Below are 23,082 nucleotides of genomic sequence, written 5' to 3' on the forward strand. Positions count from 1 at the left end.
CATTGTTAACATCTCAGCCAAGTTCTGCTGTCGTACGCGATCCGTGGAGCTCGCAAGCGGAGCGTGAAATTACCTTTCTCTCAAACGCTCTCGTTTCAAAAACCTCATGATCCTCGCTCTTTCCTGTGTGCTTTATTTCGTCATAAAGCACACTCCAATACGCGGCTACTATTGGTTGCTGCGCTCGGCTACACCGCGGCCGCCACGAGGTGCCGCCACGAGTCCAGTGGCTAAGCTCACTGCGGCTCTCTCAGGACAGTAGCGTTTGGCTTAAGGCCCAACCACACGCGGTGAATCGTGCGCGCCTGGCTGCGCGTCACGCGTCTGCGAGGCCGTACGCGCCTGTCCTACGCGTCTAGAGAGGGCAGACGCGCAGGAAACGCGCGCGTCAAGGAGGTCTTGATCTTGCGCGTCATTTTGAGCGTATTTTGAGCGTACGCGACGGAAGTGGCAGCTTGTGCACCGACGTCACGTGAGCAGCATGTACACTTCCGGCGGTTCGGAAATGTTGTTGAAGTTTCAGAATTGTGCGGAGATGCCGGGAGTCGCCGCTGCTTTCGTGTCGATAGAGCACAGAGGCTATGGAGGCGATCAACAACGAAGCGCTGATCGCCTGCGTTGAGGCTCGACCTGCGCTTTGGTAGCAGGCGAAACACAAGCGCCACTAGAACAAGCACTTGACGAGGTGGTCGTGGATCGTCATGCCCAACGCTGCCGAACAGGTGAGTGCTCGGAATTTTATACGGGCGTCATAGCGGAGCAGTTTCAATCGCGATCGAGCCCGATCGGGGTCGGATTTGATGATCACGATTGCCTGTACCGCGCAATATGCGTAGAACCGATCGTGATCGAGAAATTTGATCGCGCTCGGTCGCCATCGAAAGCCTAGCTGTGTGGCACTGGTATAAGCTGCCTCTCTCATCAGCAGACTCGCAGATGTCGAAAACGCGTTTCATCTGTGCAGATGACGTTATCACAGCGCTGCAGAAGTGATGGAAGTCCCTGGGGAATAAATTTCGGTGCCTGGGAAGACGTTGTCAGAAAGGAAAGAGCCGCGCCGTGCCAGCTGTCGACGTTCACGTCATCTGGCTGTTTTTCGACCAGATGATGTTTCTGCGCTACACAATGGAGTGTAGACCGTAAGTGATCTTGAAATTTCCATCTTAGCCGGCGTGTGAAAAATGAAACACGGGATTTTAGTGCTTTCCCTTTACCACGTTGACCGGCGATGCCGTATGTTTGTATTATAGCTGGCAATGCACCGCACTTATGGGAATCGACTCAAAATAGTGCTTACACCAGCAAGTCGACGCACAGTATGCATTATATTCAGCTTTGTCTAATTGGCGATAAAATATTTGTGCTGCATCGCCGCTGCGATTATCGCATATTTCGTTAAATGTGATCCGGTAAGGGGACATACAAGCAGTACAAGAATAGCTTTGTATATTTATTTATTTAGGTACCCACAAAGCCAGTTTGGCTTTGCAGTGGGGAGCAGAGAAAGCAGAAAAACAGGTACAAAATAACAATTAAAATAACACTTAAAAACCTAACGATAAAGCATAAGACAGAAGTACAGAGAATATCACATACAAATTAGCAGGATGAATAAAAAGAAAAGGGCTTGCATGATGCACACACAAAAAGAAAACACAAAACATGCAAGTAGTTTTTTTTATTCTGTGCACTGATCCTAGAAGGCAGCGTGTAAGTCAATGGCCAGTATTTAACTGAGTATTGAATGTTGCTATATTCACGTGTACCTTGGGCACTTCAATGCACAGTTTTAATTTTGCATTTTGTTGCTTGCCAGCAGTGTGCAAATCGGTGCATCATCACAGACCCTCAAATATTACCTAGCTTGCTTAGGGATTCATTCAGTGTCATCATGCTGTAGGAATAAATGTGCCATAGTACTGACAACATTGTCAGTTGTGTAATTGATAATTCTTTTTGTGTCTGCTCAGCAGTGTCCTTGCTTATTATCAGCCTGTGGTTATTCTGCAGATCTCAGGTGCTGTGGTTATTGGTTTAAGCGAAGCTTTCACGATGTTTGTGGAGAACACTGTTCCTGCTTAGCAAAATTTCCGAGGAAGGACTAGATTATCCAGTTTAACACATTCACACTGTGCAAAAAATGATTATTGAAATTTTACATGTCAAAACCACGATCTAGTTACATTATTTTAATTGGTATTTGCATTACGTCCAGTACTGGTCACTCGTGCAACACAGTAGCCAGTAGTCAGCTGGGATGACAATAGTTCAATGTCTACATTAATATCAGTATGAGGCGAGCTATTTGGCAAGACAGTAGGAGCAGCGGTAGGAAAGTCCAGAGAAGAGGCAAAAAAAGCTTGGCTGTAAGAAACCTTCTGGAAGGGTTTGCTCGCTAAGGTCAGCTTTGATGGGCCAAAACACCCTTTACAAGGCAGATGGCAAGAAGACAAACATTATTAGACGTAACTTCCTAAATACAAACAACAAATGCACTGACTACTACGTACACAGCTTCACACTGTTTAGACGTACATTCAGTTAAGAAAAACAGTTTAGAATGAGATGAAGTTTACAAACAAGTGAAAGGAAAACAAAGTTACAAGCCAAGAACGTTTCAAGTAGAAAAACTAGAACAGGAGAGAGCCTTATGCTAAAGCAAGACCTAACAGTACTACTACTCTATGTTTAGAAAGTGCAAGCATAGGTCTTTCAACATGAAATTTATTAAGTGGTTTACTGAGTAAATGTAGTGGAATGCTTCCTGCTAATTATTTCAAAACTGAAACATTCCAAATATCATGCACTGTTTTGAGTAGAAGTAATCACTAGGCTTTAGGCATGCAGATCTCGTAAGAACTGCTTAAATGCATCACAAGCAAAAACAGAAAAAAATACAAAAGCTACACTTACGCGCATGCAGAAACTGTTCATTCTGGTTGTGTAGGCAAGCCACTTTTGTCCCTACAAAACTGATTCAGAGTTTCAGTGTACTCTAATAAAATCACACACTAAAACAAATGTGGACGGATTTGAGCCTTCATATATTTTTGCATCCAGACTGGCACATTATTTACACATTGACAGTATGTGCAAACCTTATTACGCTCACATGCAGGATGTCCGCCAACCTTCCACCAGTGCCCCCATCGAGTGAGGAGGGAAGTGCTGCAGACATCTTAACAAAAAATGTGCCAGTTTTCCTATCTGGCAACACTTGAAGCGCCATCACCGTGAAGTGAAGAGTCACAAGCGCCAGCATCGACTCTGTCTTCGGCGTCGCATGAGTCTGTGGAGTCTCAGGACATTTTGGAATCTCTTGAATCACTGATGTTTCAAGAAGTTCTGGTTCCTGAGGATTCTGAGGCACACCACAGCAGTCCGCAGTCAGGAGCATCGCTGGCTTCAGCAGGCAGTCGTAGGCTGGATATGTTAGGAAACATTGCTTCTGAAGCAAAGTCAAGGGGGAGGAAAAAGAAAAAAAAAGATTAGAGTCAGTTAATATTGGAGGAATTGGGCAATGTTTCAAGTGCAATCAAAAGATACAAACCACAGGACGACCTTGAACTTTTGCCGTCTCTCTGCTCAAACACATTAGAGAGGTCAGTGAGGATACGCATCTCGACTTGAAAATTAAATTGATGCAAGTAGGAGAGTAATTCAAAGATGAATGTTTTTTAATGTATACTTTTTGTATAATAAAGCCAAGAGACAATGAAACAAAAGGAAATCATTGATGAATTTAATTGCTTTATATCGAAATGGAAAAATAAGGAGGAAAATGAAAGTATATGAAAAGGTAGCTTCCCACTAATGGGAGACGAACCCACAACCTTTGAATTATGCTTGCATTGCTTTAACAGTAGAGCTGCAGCAATGGCTATCCCTCTACAAATTTTCTTGGGCCTGTATGTGCATGTACTAGATCTCACCCTGGTAGTGTTAGCCAGTGTTACTCGTGCAAGAACACTCCAAGAGCCTAATCTGGTACACATAAACATTCTATGAAATTGATGGTGGAATAGCCTCCAGCTCAATTGGTTTTGGTTTTAGCTTCCACCAGTGGCAACTTATATTTTCTCCACTTTCATTTCCCTTCTCCTTGTGATGTTGACATTACAAATAAGATGACAGTTATTTTCCTTTATGCTTTATATACGTTTCTTTGTCTGTTGTTATCATGTCAAATCCCCTCAGCTCTTCTTTTTTGTTCATTTTACATTGTGTTGTGTCCATATTTTTGTGCGGTATTCAAGAATTTCATAAAGTTGATATCTGTGGGCCTGGTTGGCTGGCCATTGCTGCTGTAGAGATGTGTGAACATGTTTTAGCAACACACCTACGATGAAAAGCACTGACTTGCAACTAAAGGTTTGTTGTTGCAAGACAGACGTTTATCGCTTTCATCTGTGTTTACTCATTCAGCCTGTCTTGCAGCAATGAACCTTTTTGAGTTCACCACCTGTGCATGTAGAGTTTGTGCATGCATGTAGAGATGCCTGTAAATAAAAAGAAATGTAATGAACCTTCAAGCAGACCCCATTGAAAATTTCGGTTATATGCTGCAAGTTGTAAAGCCTGTCGGGGCGTTCTAGCAGCGCAAGCATTTTTCAAATTGTTTTATTATTATTAGAAGAGGTAGCAGAAAGGGAAAAGTCTTGCCACCACATAGCCAGGAGGCGAGGTTCACTGCCAACATAGACAACCTCTACCTCTCCCACAACTATATCGTCCACAAGCCACATTCCTTGCATTTTTTTTTCTTTGTGTTCTGTGGCTCAGTTTCAGAGTTGGTTTCGCATGTTCTGCATTGGATGTTTGGCCAAAGTCTTTGTACGTAATCAGTGACATTGAACGCAGCGTGTAAATGACACTTATACGTATGACCCTGCTTCTCTGGCAGGAAGCAGGGCTACCTGACGGGAGCCGTGAACAACATGTGAGCTTTAAAAAATTGCTTAAGCTGCAAAAAATGTAAGAGATTTATGCGGCTGTCATGCTGTTCTGCAGTTGTTTAATACTTTGCAGGCACGATTGCCACTATATGACTTACACACCACTGCAGAGTCTAGCCGCCTCCATCCCCACACAGTAAGTCAAGGCAACATCTTTTATGTCTTACCGGGATGCCAAGTAGCTTGAATGCAAGTTGAAAAAAAAAAATTAGTACGCATGTCTTGATTGTTTGAATACTAATTATGATGACATGATTTTTCTTGACAATGATCTACATGGCTGTAGGGGCCCTTTTCGGGTGACATACAATCAAAATTCATTTGTGTAGGCTAGCTACCACCTTTGTTTAATACTACATGTGCAAGCATACCTCAGTGCATGTTTTACAGGTTACGCAAGGTCAAAAGCACTGAGGTAGCTTTTGTGCGATGCCAGTCGATGGCAGTTTTTTTTAGAGTTAGCCGTAACTGTTACACTGGTGATGCAGTAAGTGGAAACTTTCAGTCTCTGTGATCATGCGATCATTTTTTTCTTGTATTTCTTTTCACGCACATTGTCAGTACCATCGTTACTATTTCTCGTTTTGTATCAGCATTTCGTGTCCCATTTATTTATTTGTTTATGAGTTAATAAATGGTTAGTTGTGTATAATTCTGTATTCTGTGGAAAGAGAGAAATAAAGATGATTATTAATATATTATTATTATTATGTATTAGTATTTTTTATGCACGCTCATTGTCAGTCGTTTCCTTCTTTCTTTTGTTTTGCTTCAATGTTTTGTGACTCCTTCCTGATTTGGCTTCCAAAAGGCGGTGGGCAGTAATATGTAAATAAAATAAAATAAATGATACATTAAATGACAAAGAAACGGTGTTCTGTATTCCTCCAATCGCACATTATTACTCTAGGGGCAACTGTCCTTTACCAACCTCAATGCTACAGCAAGTCATTCTCCAGGCTCCAGGGGTTTCTCGAATGTGGTGCTGCCGTGTGAGGTCCTCTGCTAAAAAGCTCAATAGCTTGTCCAAGAGCTGCGGCGCCTTGCGAAAGAACTTGTAGAAAACTCCGTGGTCATCCTGACGTATCCGTTGCATCTGTAAAAAATGGTGCATTATTGCCTGGCAGCAAGACCATGCCCTGCCCACATACACGCGCAGGTATCAGGAGCTGTACACTTTTCACTGACACACACGTATAGCCACTAGCCATCATTAATTTTACCCCCTGCTTTGTTTATGTGCTTGAATACAAACAGTGGTTCGGCAAAACAGGAGAGCCAGTCAACGGTATATTAAAATGGTGCGGCCACTGCCAAGAAACTTCGAAATTAGTCGCACAGAATTTTAACCTGCCCCCCAGGTCACAATTTAATTACATAACACTTCATATTCTACAGTCATACTTCTGAGAGACATAAAATATGGGAAATCGCATCTCGTCCACAAGCTTCATATAAGACAACCAACACGTGTAAAAAGGTGTTCTTTAATCTATGTGCTATCTAATGGCACAAATATAACTAGCAGTCCTAAGCTTTTTGTAGGGGTGTGCTAATACCGAAAAGTAGATTTAGAATCGAATCAAATGAAGAAGAAATAATCTGGATATCAAATAAAATATCGAATAGCAGAAAATGTGTTACAAAACTTTATCCTTACAAATTTTGTGCAAGAAAAGAGGGTGCTACACAAGCTCTGTGTAAACAGTATGGTCTACTGTTAATAATGAAGGGAGCTCCAAATTAGTATTACAGATTGTCTGTTAAATAGAATCAAGCGCTTCTTCCCTGTGAAGCTGAACAGTTAATGACCGTATGTCGTAAGGCATACACGGGTTAGACAGACGGCGGTTGAATCGTCGTGAGGTGTCATCACCACGTATCCAATATGCTATCTGCATGCTTCCGGCGGCTAATCAGCCCGATCTTCGCCTATGCTTTCGCGCTTTCCGAACTACACCCTGCTCTTGTCGTTCCCCCTGTTCGCGTACGTCACGTTATCGTTTCGATCGGTGCTGTCAACCTGGACGAACCTTGCACCGACGACGCGATGCTGTTCTGCGAATTGGGCGTTCGCGCGCTGCGAGTACGATCCCCGCATTACTACTTTAACCCTTTCACTTATGCGCGCACTTAAAAACGCTGATAAGTAATTGCTGTCCTAACGAAGATAAGTCCCCATGTCCAAACACTGGCTCCTAGTTCTACCACTGTAGATCATCGAAAGGAAAGAAGTTACTCACAGCCGTAAAGTCCTTCTTCTTTACGCAGTTGAAAGACTGGGCGGACCCACCAACGTCGCCGCAGAGGCCGCAGACGCTTTCTGCGCTCCCGCCGCCTTTGCAAGAGCAGCAGCAGCGAAAGCTTCTTTCTCATGTGGTGTACATTGCGGGGAGAGAACGCTGATGCCGGCGAAGCAAGCGGCTAAGCAAGAGCTCGGCAGCAACGTCGGGCGTGGTCGCGCGCAGATGTCAGCTGCAGTTGTGAGCAAGCAGACGCTATCGCGCGTGATGTTGATAATTGACGTAGCTTTTCTTGACATAAGGATGTATATATAGGAACAGCGTGATTTATCAACTTAAAAACAATGTACTAGCTCTAACAATGATAAGTTAAATAAAAATGGCTAGCCATAATGAAATTAAAGATAAACTTTTCTCAAAGCCAAAGACGACCGTTTCCGCCATCGCTGGGCCGCTGGTCTGTCAGCCCTGTGCTACGCGCAGCGAAGCGCGCACGTGTGCGCGTATCGTGTGGCTGGACGCCCTTCCCTTCATCACCCGCGTACGCGCACGCAGACGCGTACGCTTACGTGTACGCGTAGCGAGACGCGTATCCCGGGCTGCGTGTGGTTGGGCCTTTACGTTTACCGCGGCGTAGTCACCAAATCAGAAATTTGAACTGCACGCCACGGTGACGTCTCCGCCGTAGTCTTCGCAGTGCAAGGCATTGGAGGTGGAAGGGGAGCACAGCTGAGGCCGTGTTTGACTGCCGATAATTCTGCTTCTGCTGAACGCATTGCAGTACTTTTTGCCGGCAAAGTAGTTCTAAAACAGCCCATCTTCACTTCAAATGTCTTTCTCCACTTCGATGAAAAATGGTTCAGGGCCCCTTCAAAAGACTTTCTTCTCTAATCTGATAAGAAGATTGTCCACCTCGCGCTAAATGTTAACGTGACTATCGAGCAAGTTTATTTAAGTTGGCGAAGGACCCTCGGCACAGTCCACGCTGATGATGCGCCCGCACACGCGATGAAGAGGAAGGGCACACACACAGGACGACGATAATATACAGATGATGGAGGAGTGCACAATAAATGCCCACAACAGTAACAATACATAAACAATGCATAAATAAGTCGAGATAATTATGATTTATTTGCGACGCACATTTCGCGACAAACGTTTTCTCATCTTTGCCGTGCACACCATCTTGTAGGCCTTTTGGTACCTCCTCTTGGCTCCTCCGCTTGGTTCGCTTGGTTCAGTCGATCTCCATTCTCTGTTCCTCAGTGGGTACTCCAATAACGTTCGCCTTGATTGCGCTCTCCGGGCGTCGATGTTTCCGGGAGGCCAGCGTAGCCGACGCAAGAGCTTCGGTCGCATAAGGAGAGTTTCTCTTTTCTGCCTCTCTCTCCCTGGCGGCCTTCTCTCCCACGCTGCCTTGCAACCGTTCTGTGTGTTTCTCCCACTCGCAGGCGGTACGGTCGAAAAAAAGAAAGGATGTCGACAAATTGGGCCTCACGCACTGGCGGGGCACTCGAGTAATTAGATCGCACCCGTGTCCCCTCATCAAGGCAGAACCAAAGCCGGCGCCCAGGAGGTCACCTACGCGTCCGACATCTCGATGGACTTTCCCTACAAATAGCCGACGCACCCAGCGAGGTGTCCAGGCGCGGTGCGTGAAACCGGGCCATCGAACTCGGCAGCGCATGACGACCCGGGGCCGTCAACCCCATCTTGCCATCGTCGCAGCCCCGTCGCTGACGCTGCTTGCGATGCCGCCTTTACACAGGCGCGGCTAGTGCTGCTGCATGTGATGGCATGGCACCGACATGACAACGTCACAGCCGAGCACAGAACGAGGGCGACGTGAGCGATCCCTACCGGCATACATATAACGCGCGGCGATGTTGTTGTGGTGAGACGGTAAGGCAAGTGTAACGCATGTGGTCCCCCCCGCGAGCTATACATACTATAAACGGACGAGCTGCTTACGTAAATTGACCGTTGCGAATGACCCTCTCAGTGGAAGCATGGCTTCTGTCTTGACTCAAAGCTAGACAGTACGGACCACATATATATAGTCACTAAAAAGGAATTTCTGTTTCTTTACCTCGTAGTTACGGCGTTCGGGGTCAGTGGTGCAGGTTGCCAGCCGTATCTTATGAAAGAGCATACAGGTTAGAGACATGCATCCAGGAAGGTGTGCATTTGGGAACTGAAGAATAGCGCCTTCGCGCTATTAAGTTTCCGAGTGCGTATTTCGGCTGCGAAAAAAGAAAAGCAAAAAAGCACTTATTCTTTTGGCTACTCTGACAATTCTTTGACAAAGTGCGGAATTTCTAAACACTGATGGCGATAATTCTACCGATATGCTTTTCTTCAGCATAACCCTAAAAGCGTTGTTGCATTATTTATGGATGTCTTCGGGAGAAACGCAAGTATACTCGGGCTGCGCCTTAGGAGAGCACTTATAATTGGGCGTCCGACTCTGCGAATAACCCAAAGAGCAAGAGAATTAAGGGCGCAAATTTTAGACTCCTTAGACGTTACATTTCGATTGCCCTCATCGCGCATTGAGCTTTCTGTAGGGAAAATCGCCTTGTTTTACCGCGTAAGCTGTTATGGGCTCATTCCAATATCCTTTTGCCCGCCGTGGTTGCTCAGTGGCTATGGTGTTAGGCTGCTGAGCACGAGGTCGCGGGATCGAATCCCGGCCACGGCGGCCGCATTTCGATGGGGGCGAAATGCGAAAACACCCGTGTACTTACATTTAGGTGCACGTTAAAGAACCCCAGGTGGTCAAAATTTCCGGAGTCCTCCACTACGGCGTGCCTCATAATGAGAAAGTGGTTTTGGCACGTAAATCCCATAATATATATATATATATATATATATATATATATATATATATATATATATATATATATATATATATATATATATATATATATATATATATATATATATATATATATATATATATATATATATATATATATATATCTGTTTTTGCTGGCGATGTTGTACTCCAACGTCGGTGTTCGTCGCAGCAATTGCTGGGAACGAGAACAAAAATGCGCAACTCCCGCCGGGATCCAACCCGGGCACTGTGCGTGGGAGTTGACTACTCCATTACTGTGCCATGCGAGCGCTTGCTAGATGCTGCGGAAGCATGCCCTGTACGCGCGTCCTATAGAGCACGAGGAGTCACGTGATGTGAGGTGCGCGCCGCGTAGCGTCGATACGTGTACATTTTGCAATGCATTTGTATATTACTGCACCGGGTGGTACGCCGTGTAGCAGTTGCTTAGGCAGCGGTACAAGGTAGATAGATAAGTTTTGAGAAAGAAAGAGAAGGTTAAGGAGATGTATACAAAAATGCTAGAGTGAAGAACATGTATAGCATACCTGAATAAGTCAAGCAGGCTAGGTGACCCTTTGTCACCGCCCCATTTCAGAGGTGACGGCAATGATGATGATGGTGATAATAATAATAATAATAATAATAATCAGCATTGTATCATGCCACCTGTCACGCGATACGATATGCGCGCCCCACAGCGTTGATACGTGCAAACTTTGCTCTGCAGTTGCGTTGTTCTCCACCATCTCTCACGACATATAGCATTTGCATCGTATCGTGCCACGTGTCAACATATGTGAAACGTTTGCCTCCTAGTCTCGATACCTGTGTTCACTCTTCGGTACACGTTATGGCATCTCCTCGCAAAGCGCTGCCGAAGAAGGGAGTCCTAGAGGTGCGCGCGCGGCAATAACCAGCTAGCCAACCTCGCGCTCAACAGACCGCTGCGCAGAGAGCAGGACAATTCGCCGTCGGCGGCGGCCCGATCGTTCAATTCGTTCTCGTAAAAACGACACAAAGATACTTCGCCGCGTAGACGCTCTTGTGCGTGGTGCCGAAAATGGAGTTTCTGTGGCGCCACTCCAGCTTACGCAGTAACTGTGCTGCGTGTCTCGTGCAGGCCTGTGACTTTTTCACTTTGTCACCGTTTATGGCAAGAGCGCTGGAAAGGAAATGTTTTGAGCCCTATCATTTCCAGATGCAAAAACTGTCAAACACAAGCAGAAACCGTCTATTACTGGCACGCCTTTAGAAAGCTAGCAATGACCATAGTGTCACAACACATTTAAAGACCTTCGTCGACGTATTATTACGAATATTTTAACAAATTGTTGGAGATCTAGACTCCCCTGCAGTTAACTTATGTGAACGCTAATTAAGGCCTGAAATTCCAATTAATTTGCCTCTACAGGCAGTGAGAAACGGGGCTACAAGTCTCAAGAGGTGGCCGATGGATTGCCCTCCTCGGAATAATTAATGCTGGAGAACCATCGACCCCATTCTGCTTGCATCGCAAATGTTTTCTCGTGGAAATACTTGAGGAATAAGAGGCGCATGTATAAGTGCGCACGTATTGTTCATCGAAATAGACCGTTAATGGAACTTCAGGCTACGCGTAATTAGTCGCGCATTCGTTCGTATCGCGAAAAACCAGCACGATCTTTCCTTCTTCATCATTTATTTTGGTTCTCCTTTTCGTTTTACAGCTCAGTCGGTCTTGATCACTTCCGCGTTTCATTCAACGTCAGGCAGCGTGTATCCGGGAGCACGCTTCCATTTGTAAAGTTCGGACGTGCTTCATTACGATAAAAGTGACTCAGAGAGGTCTATTTAGATTTCTGCGACGAAGGCGATGGCAATGAGCCATGGAACGGATAAATGATAGGCGTAACCTTAAGACCCGAGGACAGCGGTGTGGATTAGACAGCAGACAGGGGTACGCCGATATTCTAGCTGACACAAGTGGAAGAAATAGCGATGGGCTGGGCATGCATTTGCGTAGCGCAGACAAACGGTGGGATATTCGAGTTACAGAATGGGTGCCGAGAGAAGGGAAGCGATGTCGGGGATGGCGGAGAACAAGTCGGTGTGATGAAATTATGTAATTTGCAGGAATAAGACGGTGTCAGTTGGCGCTACACTGGGTACGGAATCGGAGATCACAGGGAAAGCCCTTCGACCTGGATTGGTCATAAATATGATGATGGTGTTGATGAAGGCCATTTGTTATTATCGCCTATGAGTGTATTTTCGTGGTAGGATTGTGTTGGTACTGCTAGTGACGTTAGTGCTTAATAACAAATGGTATAGTTGTTTTTATTGCATTTGTTTTGTTTCTACTTGTATATCTGTATCTACGTTTCCACCTGTTTAAGTTACTCACTCCTGTATGAGCTTGGTAAGGCTTACAGTATGGCATAAATAAATAACTTGAATCAGTAATGTAAAGCAATGAAGCATCCTGGTTCGTGGCCTAACGTGTAGGTCGCACGAATGGGCTGCATAAGTAGCTTGGCTCAAACCTTAGCTACGCTCACCCACCAGTTTTCAAAGTATATATTAATTTTAGAATAATGTTTGACGCCTTACGTACTGTACGTTAAACGCAAGCACCTTTGCGGGAGGTTAGGGTGTGCGTCCGTTCAAGAATTTTATTTTAAGGCACAGTCACGCAAACGTGGAGAAAACGTTGCAATACAGTGCGCCGGCTAGTTCCTCAAGGCAAATGTATCCAAGCCAAGACAATCCATTAGCAACCATACTGTAGTTGCTATGCCGAAGCAACACGTTAGGCCTACGTATGCCGGAATCGCCGGACGGTCTCTGAAACTGGATGCGCTATGCGCTCCTAACTAAGGTATACGTTGAGTTTAGAGGAAGTGAGAGTTTATTTAAATAGTTAATGGCGATCAACGCGAGCTGCAGAGCAGCAATCCCCAGAATTCACGCTGAAGCGGGAGCCATAGGTGTCGCTATGTTCGACAACGCTATTTGTTAGCGTGTGTACACATTGCGGACGTTAAACTCCCCAAATAACGTACACTGCCAAAGCGCATGTAAGGCACAGAAACCAAATAACGTTCGGGGCATGCGCAGTGAGGACAAAGCTACTTCTTTAAGTACCTAATGTGTGTAAGTTTGGTTGGAAACGCTATTCTAAAACGTTCTATTATCGCGCTCAGTATGAGATATAACGCGAAAGCGTGTTAGAAAGCCATCGCGCGTTGTAGCTCATACTGAGCGGGACAGTATAAACAGCTTCCTAATGAAGCATCCAGTACAAAAAGGGGTGCGCCTCTCGGGAGAAGTACAGTATTGTTTAGTTTTACTTTTTCTGAAGGAAAGTGCACGAAAACTTTCATTGGTCGCGTTTCGTAGGTCATGAAAATGACACCAATCCAGTGTGTTACCAGAAAGTAGCCAGATCTCGTTCCATAGTCCAGCGCATATTTTGAAAGGGATTTGAAAAGAAGATTACTTTCGCCCATATTCACTGATCTTTCCTATTTGTTTTCTTTTTATTATATGTGCAGGTGTAAGTGTAACAGCACACCGCTGTTTATCAAGCCTGGTTTAAATGAACAAGTAACACACACAGAAACACACACACGCATGCACATTCACGCACTCGCCATTCATTGGTCTCAATTTCATTGGTCGCATTTCGATGGTCATGAAAATGACACCAGTGCAGTGTGTGTTACCAGAAAGTAGCCAGATCTCGTTCCATACTTCCTGAGAGGAATTAGAGTGCTAGCACATATTTTGAAAGGGATCTTAAAAGAAGAGTACTTCCGCCCATATTCACCGATCTTTCGTGTTTGTTTTTAAGATATGCGCACGTATAAGTGTAACAGTGCACCGCTGCTTATCAATCCTGGTTTATATGAATGAATAGCGCGCACGCACGCACGCACGCACGCACGCACGCACGCACGCACGCACGCACGCACGCACGCACGCACGCACGCACGCACGCACACACACACACACACACACACAAACACACGCACACATGCACGCACACATACACACAGAAAAAAATATCAGCAGACAAATGGCGAGGACCAGTGAAGGACTGCAGAGGAAGAACAATACACGCCGGCGCTAGTGGGATCAGCCGCGGCTGCCAATAAGCCCGCAAGTGCAGGATGAATGACTCTGAAAAACGAGCTGAACACAACGCAGAAAGACGAGTGAAGAGAGTAGACCCGTAGGGGTGAGCGGAGGGTGGCACGACCGGTGGCTGACGGCCCCACGCAGTCAGCACAGATTGCCTTATTTGGCGCCGCCCAGCGGCAATCGGCCGTTGTCTTCGTCGCACGCGCTTTCAAGGCGCGTTCGTAGTCCGACGTTAACGGCGTGCGGAAGAGCGTCGCTCGACGTCGGGGGCATCGGAGCGCGTTGGCAGCGTCCGGTTGCATTGACTGCACCAGAGCGTCCAACCACCGTTCGAACTATAGACGCTGTTCTCGCCAACGTGACGTAACGCGTGCGCGCGATCACGCTACGTTGCACTGTATCTAGCCCTCTAAGTTGGCCACTACGCCCTCCTGCCGGGCGCAAGAAATGTGAGAGTGCTTCTAGCGATCCCTGGGTGCAGCGAGAGCACCCGAACTGGTTGCGGGTATGTTGGCACAAAAGGGAAGAAAAACATTTATTGCTCAGTTGATCGGAGTTATGGCAGGTCTGGGTGGGGCCCTCAGTCCAGGGCTCCACTGGCTCTTGCGGCTCGCTGAGCTTGGTCCAGGAGGGCCAATTGGCTCCGCTGATCCTCGCTTGCGAATAGTGCCTCCCACTGCCGTACGAAGTCTGTGACAATAGGAATTTGCCTGGCAGTCGAGACCCGCACATTCTCTGTCTCGAGTATCGCTTTCAGGGCAATAAAGTTGTGTCTCCGCAGGTAGCAAAGTCCGCTGTCGTGGAGACAAGCAGCGGTAGCTAAATTCACGTTGAATGATCTTGGGGCTTTCTCGCAACACTAACGCTACACACATAATCGCGGGGACGTCCTCCTCCCAGGGGGCGGAACTCTTAGTGCAAATTCCCGCTGGTTACTTTTCGCGCCAGTCATGCCCGACATTAGTGACTCTGTGACTACATGAAGCCTAGCAGAACATATCAACACTCAAAGGAGGATTACAGTCGATTTCCCGAATGAATACGATTTCATGTAATAAATTAATATTATCGGGTTCAGTAGCCATATGTTCTGCTTCTGAGTACGTGGTTGCAGGTTAGCTTTCCGGCGCGTGGGCACTTTTCGCTGAAGGCGGGTTGCATATAAACGCTTGTTTACGCCCAATTATTCCGACGGCTTCTACAAATGCAAACATGGTTAGAGCCATCTTGCAAAGAACTTGTTAACCGGGTATGTCTTTAACGTTTTTTTTGCGAGTGGATACCGCTGCGAACTGAATGAGTCTGCCTGCTGCGGAAAGTAATAGACACACTTCTTCAGATTTAGGGGAGCATCTTCAGCTGTATCATGGCGTCTTTCAAATAGCGTTAAAGTTCTCTCAGTGTTTTATAGGTCGGTGTTTTTTTTTCATATTGCCTGTTGTTTTCAGAATGTCCTCATGAGTTAAGAGCTTACAGGCACTGTTTGCAGTAATTAGGCTAGGAAACGAATGCGTCACTGTGGTCTTTACACCAGGTGTTTCTACGAAGACCTTAAATAATATTTAAAGATAGCCGTTGTGAAATAAAAGGGCTGATCCTTCAGAGATTGTTGTCAGGGGTAGCCACCATATGGTGACCGGTGATACGTGGTAATGAGTTGCTAATTAGGATAAATTAATTAATTAGCATTTGAACGTTAATTTTAGAAGGCTCATCGTAAACCGCAAACTGAAGCAAACTTTAGCATCTCGAAACTTTAGCATCTTTAGCATCTCAACTTTAGCACCTAGAAAAATGCGATTTGTTCGTGGAACTGCGGCACGACGAATTTGAGCTATAACAGCGCGCAACCGAAATTGGGAGGCTGCAGCGAGCGCAAAACTGCGCAAAGGTGAAATTTGTCTTGTCACAGTTCCACGGGCGATCACATTTTTCGAGATCCAAAAGTCGATATGGCTTGAACGGGGGGAGAATTCACTTCAGTTTCCCAATTACGATGAGCCCGCGCAAACTAGAGGTTTAAGAGTTAATTGACGTTTCTATATTTAATTATAGATTAATCACCAGATATCGCCCTTCCCCTCATGGTCGCCATTGCTGACGCCATGTCTCCGAAGGAACCGACGTTTAATTAAAAACGGTATTTTTAAATATTGCTTACTGCCTTCGTAGAAACACGCGGTATACTAAAGCGAAATACTATAAGTTGTTAACCCTCTGTGTTTGATGACCATGACTGCTGCTGCTGGGTCCTTCTGCTGCTGTCTTGCACAATAGCTGTCACACAGGACAGCACTGGTATAACAAATCGGCTTATAACGTAGCTTCATTTTGTATAGCCTTATACGTGTGCTGGTGGCTGGTTCAGTTTAATTCGTGCATTTGGCAAGAGCTATTCGGCCATACAGCAGACGGCAGCAGCGGAAAAGTCGAACGATGAAGGAAACGAAACTTTGCTTTAGAAAAAAATGCAGCAATAATAATGGCGATGGCGTTTTCCGCAGCCTTTCCAACTATGGCTCTCAATGCATCGTATTATGTCCTTGAAGCCGCGAAATTTGTCCTTCGCCACTAATAATTTATTAGTTTTTTTTAAACATGCTTCATCATTCCCTGACTTTAGTAGCTTTTCGCCTATTGGGGTGGTGCTGCGTGAAGTTGAGGCTAAATGCAGGAAGGGCGTAGTTCGTTCTTGACTTCTTTATGTAAACTGAGCCTGGAATGCCGAGGAAGGACGTTTGTGAAAATCGCGAAACAGCAGGGAATAGAGGGGAACGATGCTTTCTCAAGGTTGAAAGCCGATGCACTTGTGTGGCGTTTCTTTTTCACATCACTCGGTTCACTGGTTTCACTCAGCCAGCCAGCCGGCGCTGTTCGCAGAGACAGAAGCAAGCACGGTCCACATATGGAATAAACAGTATACGGATGGATAAACTCAATAGGGTTGGAGAAATATGTAGTTGCACTTTTAGTGCGCACATGGATATCTTACGCAGGCTACATGCCGCATTTTTATTACTTTCTTTAGGTCTGATCCAGCGAGGCGTTTCTTTATTGTAAATGTTTAGAGGGCATGAAAACGGCGAAGACACAGCGCTTTGAGAAATAAAGAGCGACTGGAGCGTAGACGGTCTTGCTATATTAAAGCAATTTAGCCGAATATTGGTTGCATAAGGGGTGTAACCACTACGTTGGTGAAGACTGGAGCGTCCATGGTGGAAAAGGACCTGGATTAGACGCACCCTTCAATCTGAGGAAATATTCAATGCGGGCCATCCAAGTCGAGGTGGCTGTTGCATCTGACTACGATGCCGGGGGTTCGACTCCTCACCACGGCGACCATATCGCGCTGGAGGCGGATAGGAAGAATGCTCATACACCTAGATTTGGGTGTAGCAAATAGTTCCTGCCAAGAGCGTTCCATGAGAGCGTTCCGTCATTGGTCGGCATTCGGGCACATGCCACTCATTATGGCGGTGTGCCCGATGGCCCGATGGTCTCTGCGGGGTCAAGGATAAGTTTTGTGAATAAAGTCCGAAACTTTTTGTTTACTAGTTTTAGCCTCTTCCTGCTATGTTCTTCCAATTTATTCTAGGTTTCATGCGCATAGTACGATGCAGGCGAGCGCCCGCCGACATATGTTAATGCATTTCAATGTAGCTGTCTCTGTTACTACGTTACGTTGAGAAACACAAGTGGTGGGCGCTTAAAGATTGCACCGTCTTTTATTTTACTGACGGCCGCAAATACAAAACTGTCTATCAAATCCACAAAGTTCCTTGGTCGTAATGTTTTCATGCGCAATTGACCGAGGTACATAGACCATCGTGACAGAGCGCTAGGATACTGTGCGTACTCAGGTGCATTACGCAGGCGCCTTAAGCGCGCCGAACTTACCTTTAGGTTACACTTGTTATAAACAAATGAGGGATGGTTATTTGAAATCTGTCAGTCAGTCGCTTGCAGAACTTTTCAGTGGCATGTCGCTGTACATTCGGTTCTTCACTCGCGCTTTCTGCTATGGTACGCATTTCCTTCGGTACGCAATTCCTTTCGTACCGAATTTTTATTCAACTCGTGTCTTTAGTTTTAGACATATTGTTCTGCGCAGTAGCATACAAGTATGATTTGTGTTGCACTGTGTGTGAGCTTGCTCTGTTCGATTTTTTTTTTGAAATTTTCTTTGCTTGTACAGTATCCCTTTTCATTTTCTATGTACCACTCCTGTTTTGGCTGCCAAAAAGCAGCTGGCAGTATTTTCAAATAAATAAATAAAAAACATACACACAGGGTGTCCCAACTACTTTGCACTAAGATTTAAAAATAGGCAAATGCCATGTAGCTGGACAGAACCAAGGAAACGTTGTTTGCCGTGGCTTGGTGATACTCACATTTGTGCAATGCGCCTAATTGGATAATTAGTCTGAACTGATCAGCCAACTTCTCATACATTATAATTACATGAAAGGTGTCAATGAGAAAATTGTAGAGCAACATGAAAAACTCCAGATACAGCTTTCTGTTGCTCAATACGCGCTAAATAAAAGTGCTTTTCAAGCGTGAAGAAGCCCGCGAATACACGCAAAGTGCCTCCAGCCGCCAGTCGCGCGGCATTGTTTCTTGACAGAATCATTACAAATTCCTGCACACTGTTCAGCTGTCAAAATGTGATGGCAGCCAACTTTAGCGTAACAGAGAGGGAGCGTGCCCATTGACAATGATGACACTGCGCTTTACGCAGTGATGGGTGATGACTCATGGGATGACGGTTTCACCCGCCGTGGTTGCTCAGTGGCTACGGTGTTGGGCTGCTGAGCACGAGGTCGCGGGATCGAATCCCTGCCATGGCGGCCACATTTCGATGGGGGCGAAATGCGGAAAACACTCGTGTACTCAGATTTAGGTGCACGTTAAAGAAACCCAGGTGGTCAAAATTTCCGGAGTCCTCTGCTGCGGCGTGCCTCATAATCAGAAAGTGGTTTTGGCACGTAAAACCCCATAATTATTTATGACATTTTCGCATCCGTCCCGATAAATTTATTTATTTATTTTATTTATTACATGCTGCCAATCCCAAGGGGGCTATTGTAGGAGGACAAAACAAAATGAGAAAGAAGAACAATTACAAATGAAGTGTCAATATGCAGTTACAGAGAGAGAGAGAGAGATATGAAAAGGAAAGGCAGGGAGGTTAACTGGATATCAGTCTCCGGTTTGCTACCCTACACTGGGGATGGGAGATATGGGTTAGAAAGAGGACAGAAAGGAAAGCGTTAAAGGAAACACGCACACACGGAGGCACACAAGCGTTCCAGTTAAAGACGTTCACAAAGGCCGGTAGATCTCAAAATGCGTAATAGTGCTTGCACGGCGTTCTTCTGTCACGGTAGGTCCTTTCGATGGCGTAAAATTCTTTTTTTCCGACGGCGGTTGGTCGTCCAGCTCGTCAAGTTCGTGGCGAAGGCATTCCCTCTGAGGACTGTACTACGGGCCGGTGCACAAAATCTTCATGGCTGCAGTGGTCACAGGTTGCGGTATCGGTCATACCTATGCGGAATGCATGGATTTCACATAATATTATGTGTGGTTGAGAAAGCAAAAGTCATATAGTAAAAACATTACGAACAGACACACAGCACCTAATAATCACATTCAAGAATTGCACTAGTACAAAAGAAAAGTACACAAGATTTTAACTGTGGGTAGTACATAAGTGAATTTCAAGTAATGGTAAATATTTACTCAAATCGATACAACTATACAGTCATGTAATCTATTCCGTTCTATAATTGCCTTTGGGAAGAAAGAATATCTGATACAGTTTGTGTTGAAACAGTATTCTTGTAAGGTTAGTGGATGTTTGTGGCGTGATTGTCTAGTTTCGCATTTAGATATAAATCTTGAGCTGTCAATCTGAAGCTGCTCGTGAATTAGTTGGAACAGCATTTTTTGGCGTGCGAATATAGCGCGATTTCTTAATGTTAAGAGTTCAGATCTTTCAATTTCTTCTGAGGGTGAATCGAATAGACCATATTTGTTGTAGACAAACCTAACGGCTTTTCTTTGTACAGCGGCTGAGCAACTCATTCGGTATGCTACCATGTCCTGTTTGCTTTTCGATGTTTATTTTTATCAAAAGGTTAGAAATACCTGCTTCGTCTATGTGAAGAGGTTCTATGTAGTTGGCACTGAATCTCAACATGTGGTGGAATGTCTTTGTCTGCAGTGAAAACTGAGTTAAAGCAATCATTAAATAAGTTAGTTCTGTCTATGCTTTCTTTGGCGCACATTCTACTTACCGATTTTTAGGATTTAAGTAGTTCCAACCTAACACCACTCTCCTCTGTAATGCCTTTGGCCCTGAGGATACCATAAATAAATAAATAAATAAATAAATAAATAAATAAAAATTTTGCGGTGCATCACTTAGAAAATTAGGTAATGTGAAAGAAAAGTAGTGATTTTTGGCAGCGGTTATTTTAAACCTCATTGAACTCATAGCTTCCGCAAGTTATATTTATTTATAAGGTTCGGCGTTCGTTTAGTAGATATTCTGAGGCGCTTTACTTTGCGTTTTGTATGAATAATGTCGCGATTTATCCATGGATCAAATTTTTTTGTTTTCTTGGTTTTGGTTGGTATGCAGTAAGAAATGGAATGTGCTACAGCTTCTTTAAATTTCTGCCACAACGATTCGATATCAGCATCTGGATGGTAAGCAAGCTGCTCAAAATTCGTGTGACAGGTGGTCGACTATGCTAATATCATCAGCCTACTTGAAGTCGAGCAAAGTTAAAACTGATTCGGAGGGCTTTACACGGTCATGCACCGGAATTAAACACAATGCTATCTTGTGGTCCGATATACCGTCTATTAACTCAAGGTTGGCTTTATCGGAGGTCGCTAACAAACACCAGGTCAAGTATATTTGAGGACTGCCCCTGCACACGGGTGGGTTTCTAAATATTTTGAGAGAGGTTAAATGTTAGCATAGCATAAAAATTTGCCGGAAGAAGGTGACTGATGTTGCATCGTGAGGTTAAAATCGCCAACCAGTATAATCCTACTCGTAAGGACATGAAAGTGAAATACATCCAAACGAAGGAGTTCTCTCGATCAGAGTCCCCGGCTGCTGGCATGGGTACTTTAAGTCTTAGAGCGCGACTCTTAGGCACCCGTTCCTGCGGCGAGCGTCGGCGTTGTCCGATGGCGTCGGCGTAACCGACCGCACAAGCGCCGCGTAGAATGAAAGCGAACACGGAGCGTAGCGGGAGATGAAAGAAAGGCGATAGCACAGGAGGAGGGTAGAGTCGAATAATGAAGCTGAAAGTGGATGGGGAGCGGAGGGGAGACGGCCTGCGCATGAGCTGAGTTGCCGGCGGCCTAGGCATCCGCAGTCGTGTGAGCGATCTCATCTGCGCTTCCGAGGGTGTTAGGGTCCCGTGAGGCGACGAGGGCCACGCCCGTCCACGGCGCCAGCTGCTGAGGTCAGTCCACGGCAGTACAAGCGTGTGTGACGCGAATCACCGGTCCTGCAAGGGCCGACGGCAAGTGGCTACGAGTAAGGCTCGATGTGACGCTCCCTTGGGTGCTGTCGCCACTGACACTGCAGACAGGGTTTCTCCGTGATGAAGCGCCGCTCGCGTCGTTGGTGGAACAAAAGCGTGAGGTGAAAAGCGCAGTGCCGCCAAAGACGGGCTGTGCAGCGACAATGGCTACGATATGGCGCCATTGTAGCGCGTGTCGTCTGTATGGAAACATGACCGGAGGTCTGTCTACGGCGCCTGCTGTGAATCGCGCCCGCGCGCCCCCCACGCGCTGCCTCTCTCGATCTCCCGATTAGCGAGGCAGACGTGCCACACTACGCTCCGTTTGCAAAGTGCCGTACGAGAAAGACTGCCTTCGCCGGCCAATATTTCGCGACATGAAAACACGTATAGAGCTGCGCTCAAATTTCGCATTAGGGAGTATCGTAGTCGTCGGTGGATTTTTGAACTGGCTGCTATGGTACTGCTATGGTACATTCCTCGCAGTTAAAAGCTCGAACGACCGCTCAAAGGCGTTCAATTGGGCATTAATGCTTTCGCATTCACAACTGATAAGACGTGTTTAGGTGTCCTCAGATTCTTTAAAGTGCGAGTCTTTCATTATTATTAATATTCTTCTTCTTCTTCGTATTATTATTATTATTATTATTATTATTATTATTATTATTATTATTATTATTATTATATTGCTTCGGCAGTGTAGGTAGAAATGTAGACAGGGGATCTTCTAGCGCTTCGTTTCGGGCGAAGCGAGACAAGAAAAGAAAAAAAAAACTGCGACACGAGAGAGAGAGAGAGAGAAAAGCAAAGGAAAGACAGGAAGGTTAACCAGAAATTATCTCCGGTTGGCTACCCTGTACTGAGGGAGGGGCAAACGGATGCGATAGGTGAGAGAGAGAAAAGAAAGAAAGAAAAGAAGATCCCAACAACATACACACGCACACATGTACACACGAACTGTTTCTGTGTGTGGGCACGGTCACGCAGTCGGCGAAGGCGTTCCTAGTGTTACGCAGTGTCACCACCGAATCCTACGTCACACAGTGTATAGTCACAATTTGTCAGAAAGTCCCATGTCAATCTTAAGTAGCACAGCAGCGCCTTCACAGCGACATGAGAATTGCGAAAAAGCTGAATACTCTCGAACGCTGCACGCGTAGTATGGAATTTAAGTTTTTACTGTGTAGTAAACCATGTCTAGCAAAAACTTTGTGGCCGACCACACCTTTGAAAGTCAGTACACCTTTGAAAAAATAATATCACCACCATCGCTAACAGCTCGACCAGATGGGAGGCGGTTCTCCGCAGCCCTCTTCTGGCTGACCAACTCTGGGCTGTCCAGCAGGCCCACGATGCGGCCGAGAGGCTCG

At 45.6% G+C, this 23,082-nt stretch overlaps 1 protein-coding gene and 2 long non-coding RNA genes across 4 annotated transcripts in view; 1 reads left to right on the forward strand and 2 right to left on the reverse strand.

The window, feature by feature from the left end:
- The first annotated feature begins 276 nt into the window (after window positions 1–276).
- On the forward strand, window positions 277–5,656 carry LOC135907531 (uncharacterized). Its single transcript, XR_010566055.2, has 3 exons — window positions 277–722; window positions 965–1,139; window positions 3,119–5,656. It is a non-coding gene; the product is annotated as an uncharacterized lncRNA (long non-coding RNA).
- LOC135907597 (uncharacterized) lies at window positions 3,315–7,545 on the reverse strand. The gene is made up of 3 exons (XR_010566073.2): window positions 7,199–7,545; window positions 5,887–6,051; window positions 3,315–3,448 (listed from the first exon to the last, which is right to left on the reverse strand). It is a non-coding gene; the product is annotated as an uncharacterized lncRNA (long non-coding RNA).
- Window positions 7,546–19,197: 11,652 nt separating this feature from the next.
- LOC135907969 (uncharacterized) overlaps window positions 19,198–23,082 on the reverse strand; it is a 435,033-nt gene continuing 431,148 nt past the window's right edge. For both annotated transcript variants that reach the window (XR_010566165.1, XR_011511337.1), the window contains one exon: window positions 19,198–19,712. The gene's annotated coding sequence lies outside the window, so the exon portion shown is untranslated. The remainder of the gene's footprint in view (window positions 19,713–23,082) is intronic.

This window comes from Dermacentor albipictus, chromosome 1, assembly GCF_038994185.2.
Source record: "Dermacentor albipictus isolate Rhodes 1998 colony chromosome 1, USDA_Dalb.pri_finalv2, whole genome shotgun sequence".
Classification (NCBI taxonomy): Eukaryota; Metazoa; Arthropoda; class Arachnida; order Ixodida; family Ixodidae; genus Dermacentor; species Dermacentor albipictus.